Consider the following 7525-nt stretch of genomic DNA (forward strand, 5'->3'; position numbering starts at 1 on the left):
TCCCTACACTCTGGCAAACCCACAGCGTGTAATCAAACCTTTTGACCTTTTCCAATCTGAGAGGTAAATATAAAGACTAGGAGAGTTTTAGTTTACATTCTTTTTTTGATGTGTGAGGTTGAACAGGTTTTTATATGTTTAAGAGCCATTCGTATTTCTTTTTCTGTAAACTGTTTGTTCATTTCCTTTGCTCATTTATTTATTGAACCTTGAGGCTATTTCTTACAGATTTATAGAGCTCACAGCCATTTCTTTGTGATATGATTAGCAAATGCTTCCCAGAGTTTCATGTTTGCCTTTATTGTGCTTTTCTTATAAATATTTCAAAAACATTTTAGTGGAATTTATCTATCTTTTTTCCAATTCACTTCTTGACTTTGTGTAATACTAAGAAAAATATTTTTTAAATCATTCTCCATTTATTTGATTAATATTTTTAGCAGTTTATATTTCATGTTTAAATCTGGAGTTCATTTAGGAGTAAACTATGAATCCAATTCTATTATTTTACAGGTGAGTAGTCCAACATTTATTGAATAAGCCATCAGTTCCTCACCAAGATGCAATGTCACATTTACCACATACTGAAAAGCTCATATCTATTTGGTACTATTTCTGGAATTTCTGGTCTATATGTGTAACAGGACTACACTGTTTTAATTATTCTAGCTTTCCAATATGTTTTAATGTCTGTTAGGACCATCCCTTCCCTCAATCAATCAAACAATGTCGTGGACATTGTTGTTTATTTTTTCATATGAAATTTATCCAGCAAGAAAATAATGGATGAAATTTGTATTGATATCATATTCAATTTATGGAATGAATAAATTAATGAGTTGTTAGCATTATTATGTGAGTCATTCCAAGAATACAGTATTTCATTTCATCCACTTTGTATTTTGTGTCCCCTGGTAGTATTTTTATTGTTCTCATGTAAATCTTCCATGTTATTTGTTAAGTTTATTCTTTCATGTTTTCTTGTTTCATTCTTGTTTTTCCTTTCTTGAAAATAGGGTATTTTCAAGGCAAGAAGGAGAGTTGGTGTGTCTGTAACTAGCAGTTCATATAAGGAGTGGTGGAGTCAGTCCTGGAGAACATCGGAGTCAGGTTTGAAAGGGCCTTGGATGCTATGAATTTTGAATCTTATTTTTTAAATGACAATTAATGCCTAGTGATTTTTAAAAGGTCATCTATTATTTTTGGAAGATGATAGTTCTGGAAGTGGCATGAAGAATAGACTAGAATCGGATCAGGTAGGTACAAGGTCTCTAATTCAGGAAAATGCTATGCTCTCCTTCATATTCTGGAAGAATGAAGACAGAAAGCCAGCATTTACTAAAGACCTAATCTATGCCCAGACATTGTGCTAATACGTGCAGATTTTCCCCCAAAGTAGACTCATATTGTACCCCTACCTCTGGCTCTTTAAGACAGGGCAGCCTATTCACTTACCTTCCACAGCCGGTCTGTTAAAAGAGACTTAAGTAAAAACTGATTCATTTCTTGTAATTTATCAACAGTCTTCCCATGACTGACCCCTCCTTCCATGACAATTGGTCTCTGCCTGCTTGCTATTCATCTTGTTTCCCTAGATCAATGCCCTATCTCAAAGTTCATGACCCCCATCATGAATCCACGGCTTTGGCAGCTTTAGGTTAGACCTCATCCTCACCTATCATAACACCTGGGCCTCTATTTTTCCTTACTAATCCAGGCTGGGCCTGGTATTTGGACCAGCATTTATCATAGTCTTAGGTAAAAATTGTGTTCATATGTTTTGACTACACGCTCAGCCCAGTCAGTGGACCAACTCTTTAGATTTGAGAAGAGGGAAGTTGAAGATGGATTGAATTATCCCAGATTTCATAAGTCAGTATAGAAATGAGGTCACACTTCATGTGTCCCTGGCCTTCATTGGCTTGATATCTTCCATCTGCAAAACACTGGCTCTCAGCAACAACCCTGTCCCTCAATTATTTGAGGTCATCTTCCTCCTTTAAATCTTAGAAGGTTCCCATTGGTATTGCACTATATTTACAAATCCTTCTGGTTTATGTGACCACTTTGTCCCAGTTTGCCGAGGACTTTCACATTTTAGCATGGAAAGTCCCCCTTTCTAAAACATTTCTCAGTCCCTGGGCAAACTGTTATAGTTGGTCACCCTATCTCCAGTGCTCAGTCCAGGCTCCTTCTTGTGTCTTTTCCTGTAGCATTGCTGTGTGTCTTCTTCTGGAATGAAATCTCACATTATCATGGACCTTACTCATGCAATTACCTATTTCCAGGACACTAACATTCCCTTTGGCTGCTATTGGCACCACTGTCATCTCTAATTCTGACACCTCTGGTGCTCACTTCTCTATCTACTTCAGCACACTCTCTTCCTTTTTTCCTGGATCTCACTGTTCTGCTCGCTTATAGGGTTCCACAGCCAGCTGGCTGGAGCATCTAGGTGTTAAAAGTGTTTTAATATTTATAGATATACTACTTCCTTTTCCTAAGAAGCATAGACTCTACTCAGATGGTTGATTCTGGCTGGTTTCATGTACAAAAACAATGTACTTTTCCTAGAGACACTTTTCCCATACGACCCTACTGTGGAGTCTGGCTCACTGAGCTAAATCCTTCCTTTCTCGAGTTGGATGAATCCTCTCCTGAGACTTCTGTATTTGTGTCCTCCTTTCACCGTCCCCATAGGCCTCCAGACGTTTTCATATGTCCCTTACCCCCAAGTATGAATGGACTGAAGTTCATATATTCATTGCCAGGAGGCTCCAGACTCCCATGCAAATCACTGAATAGTTAGGTACAGGACTGGAGGTAAGGATGGATAATATATCTTCAGTGCAGGTGTGATCCAGAACAGGTTGATGTATTCAGTCCAGACTCAGCAAATTTCCATTCAACTGTCATGTCAAATGTGGCTCCTTTTTTTCTGAATTTTCTCAGGTAGAATTAACTGTTTCCCATGTATGTTTTCACATCACTTCATTCAGACTCTTTCTCTACTACAGCCCATACTACTTTCTATTACAGTTTTTGTTGTTGCTGATCTTTTTTTTTTTTCTTTTTACTTTGCTATGTAAAACCTTTGTATCCCAGATTTCTAACACATGGTTGATGCTCAAATATCTGTTGTTTGCTTAACTGGCTGAAGGCAGTACCTCTGGCCTCTCTGGCAACCTTCACTTGCTCTCCTTGTTCACCAGCATGGATAAAAGACCCTAGGAGACTCCCTTATTCCACGTATCCATGGTTGAACTCAAGCTAAGAGGACAACATAAGGGACATAGAGCCCTGCACTGTTGGTTTGATTCCTGGTTCACTCTAGAATTCAACAGAGCAATATCTCCTATCTAGGCTCCAATGTTCATGCTATGGAAGATCATTGGCTGCTCAAATGTTAGAAGAACTCATAGTTACTTCCATTTCATTCTCCTTTGAATGGGCTCAGTACTTCCTCTAAGGCACCATTAACAACCTGCAGTGTTAAATTATGAGACCAAGAAATCACCATATAGCATCTTTTAGTAACTTACTTTCCACAAGACACACAATAGAATGGAGAGGACTCTTGAAAACTGAAAAACTAGAACTGATTTCTTTCTTGTCTCTACATTCAAAAAAATTATTTTCTGATTACCATGCTAGCAGGTACCTGAACATACATGCAGACTACATGGATTCTAGGCCATGTCTATACTTTTAAATGTCCACTTTTAGATTTCTTCTTCAAATAAATCTAACACACAGTCTCATCAATAGGTCTAACAAATGTTTTTTTAAAGAACCTCACATATTCCAGATGCTCTAAGAGATATTTGCACTTACATTCAGTCATTTAATATTCATACAATTCTGTGAAGAAAAAACTATTATTGGCATTTAAAGATGAGCAAACAGACTCAGAGAAGCTAAAATAATTTTCCTTCCTATGCCCAACATCCACTACATTTTGGAATCATGATTGAAACCTGGGGCTAATACTATTTCTCAAAAAACAAAAAAACAAAACAAAAAAACCCCTTCTCTTTATTTTCCTAGAAGATGAAAGGATGAACTGCTTCTAACAAGTATTTGGATTTATCATACTGTGGTAAGTAGACTCTGAAAATGGTCTTCAATGATCCCTGTCTCCTAGTATTCACATCTTTGAGTAATCCCCTATTCTTGCATGAGGACTGGATCTTGTGACATGCTTCCCTTGAATAGAATGCAGTAAATGGGATGAGATGTCACTTCTATGATTAGATTCCAAAAGATTGTGACTTCTGTAGTGTTCTTTTCCTGGTGCTCTCTTTTGCTTTCTTGCTTGCTTTGAGTTGAGATGCTATATGGAGAGGTCCGTGTGGTAAAGCACTGAGAGTCCTCTAGCTAAAAGCCTGTGAGCCATGGATGCCTTAGTCCAACACTCTGTGAGGAAGTGAATTCTGCCATCAACTTCATGAGTGATCTAGGAAGCAGATTCTTCCCAACTGACCCCTGAGATGACTAAGGTCTCAGCCAATACCTTCATTGAAGCTTAGTGACAGACCTTGAAGTAGAGGACCCAGACAAGACATGACTAGACTCCTGACACATAGAAACGGAGATTTTATAATAAAAGTACGTGTGTTTTACCTTCTAACTTTGGGGGTAATGTGTTACACAGCAATAGATAAGTAACATGCATGGCTTCCCTGTCCTCGTTATTGCTGTGTCAACAAATCGCTCCAAAAACTTAGTGCCTTAACAAACAACAATCATTTATTTTGCTCCAGAATTTTCAATGTGGTTAGGAATTATTGGGTTGGACTGGTCACTGGTCCATAATATCTGGAGTTTCAACTGAGATGAGTAGACTTTTTAGGGACAGGAATAGATGGGAAGTCACTGGGCATGCCTCTCTCTTCAACTATTCTCATGGTTTCTCCATGTGGTCTCTCCATGTGGCCTCTCCATGTATTTCCAGCATAGTGGTCTCAGAGTAGTCAGGCTCTCAGAGTAGACTGCTCACTTGGCAGTCCAGGACTCCAAGAAAAAGTTGTGTAAGCGACCACAGCAGAGAATATGAGAATATCTGGGAGCTGCCTTGGAGTCTGTCTACCATACTGTTCTATATTTATTTTTCTTTCTTATCACATCAACCGTCAAATGCTACCTTCAAAGGAACAGAGAGACCTGCTCCTTACTATCTTTGCTTTGTTTTTAGGTGGAACACTTAGCCTGTATGTGCCCTAGTGTCCTAATGCATAAAATCAGGGTAAATTTCTATACTTGTATGGGTTGTGGTGAAAATCAATGAGGTAAACTCCGAAGTAGAGCACTAGCATATAATGTGCTCCATGTACAGGGATGATAGTCCTGCTTTTCTATGTTCTTATGTTCTCTCTTGGCCCCATTTTCTCTAAACCTCTCTGCTAGAGCCTACCATATCCTGCCTTCTAGCATAGTTGTTTATGTCCATTTATTATCTTACCTAATAAGTTATAAAAACATTTTAGAAGTAGGAATTATATTCATCTTTACAATCCCATCAATTTAGCACATGGGAGGTGCTTAATAAATAGTCATCAATTAAATATTCACTGCTTACTCTTTGTACTATTCGTCTGGCACTATTTATTCATTGCCTTGTCTCCCAGCTCCTTAGTAGAAGCCACTGTGCCTTGTAACTCTGTCTCCATCGCCAGCCTCAGGCCTTGTGCAAAGTGTTCCCTAAATGAAGTCTATGAAACAAATTGAAATAGCTGCTGTTTTCTTAACATATTCCTTTATGCCTTCCATTGGACCCTTCCTATCTCCTGGTAGGAGACAGCAGGGCAAAGTAGAAGAAGGCGGTAGAACGGAGAGTTTAGGTATTCATCCTCAGGGAAGCTGGCTTTGAACCATATTCAGGCAGTGACTACTTATAAAGCTTAGAAATTATTTAATCTCTCTAAGCCTCTTTGTCATTTGTAAAATGGGGCAATGTAGTTTCTCCCCATAAGGTACTTGTGAGAATAAAATGAGATAATGTATGTATAGCACTTAACACATTGCTTACACAAAGCCAGTGCATAGTAAATTCTGATTTTTGTTAAATGTCACCTCTTCCAGGAAACCTTCCTAAATTGCCCAAGCTGAAACTCTGCCCAGACTGCCTATGCAATTTTGCTTGATTCTTCCTTATGGAAAATGTCTTACTCAACCCTCTATAATACTGAACTATGTGGTTCATTTTATTATCATCCATATTAGGTTGCAAATTCTTAGACTATAGCATCTGGACAAGATTTTGCAAGAAGTTCTGAATATAGCATAGGTAAAGGAATATTTTTGCAGCCTTTCCCCACACTTCTACCTCTGTCTATCTTCTTTGTAAAATTATGTAGATTAAAAGAACTTGATAATATGATTGGTTAAAATCTGTATTGGATCATTTTTTTACTATGCAGCACTTTTTTTTTTTTTTTTGCGGTACGCAGGCCTCTCACTGTTGTGGCCTCTCCCGTTGCAGAGCACAGGCTCCGGACGCGCAGGCTCAGCGGCCATGGCTCACGGGACCAGCTGCTCCACGGCATGTGGGATCTTCCCGGACTGGGGCACAAATCCGTGTCCCCTGCATCGGCAGGCGGACTCTCAACCACTGCGCCACCAGGGAAGCCCTATGCAGCACTTTTGATTAAGTCTGTCACTCTACCATTTTTTTTTGATAAGCAGACCCAGGGTTTCTCTTGTAACCAGCATGTCTCTGTCTCTCACTCTTGTTCTCTCTTTGAAGCCATATTAAAATATGTGTTCCTCTCAATTATTATCCTCCCTTCTCCCCTTCTTGGAGATGAAGAGTTCATTTTTTTTTTTTTTAATTGGAGAAGAGTCGCTTTACAACGTTGTGTTAGCTTTTGCTATACAACGAAGTAAATCAGCTATATGTATACATATATCCCCTCCCTCTTGAACCTCCCTCCCAACCCGCATCCCACCCATCTAGTCATCAAAGAGCACCGAGCTGAACTCCCTGTGCTATGCAGCAGCTTCCCACTATCTATCAGTTTTACACATGGTAGTGTATATACATCAATCCTAATCTCCCAATTCGTCCTACCCCCTCCTTCCCCCTCTGTGACCACACGTCCATTTTCTACATCTGTGTCTCTTTTCCTGCCCTGCAAATAGGTTCATCCAGAGAGCCTTGCTTTGGGCACTATTGAGCACTAACTCAATATTCTTTAACCTTCTTTGATTCTATGCATATACTTGTCTTAGTTGAAATTTTGTTGAGAGACAAGGTAAATGGAGGGCAGGATCTGACTGTACCTTTATTCTTGAAAGTAATACCATTAAAACCCCATCCCCTGGGCTTCCCTGGTGGCGCGGTGGTTGAGAGTCCGCCTGCCGATGCAGGGGACACGGGTTCATGCCCCGGTCCGGGAGGATCCCACATGCCACGGAGGGGCTAGGCCCGTGAGCCATGGCCGCTGAGCCTGCACATCCTGAGCCTGTGCTCCGCAAAGGGAGAGGCCACAACAGTGAGAGGCCCGTGTACCGCAAAAAAAAAAAA

Source organism: Lipotes vexillifer, unplaced genomic scaffold (genome assembly GCF_000442215.2).
Source record: "Lipotes vexillifer unplaced genomic scaffold, Lipotes_vexillifer_v1.1 scaffold5, whole genome shotgun sequence".
NCBI classification, from domain to species: Eukaryota; Metazoa; Chordata; class Mammalia; order Artiodactyla; family Lipotidae; genus Lipotes; species Lipotes vexillifer.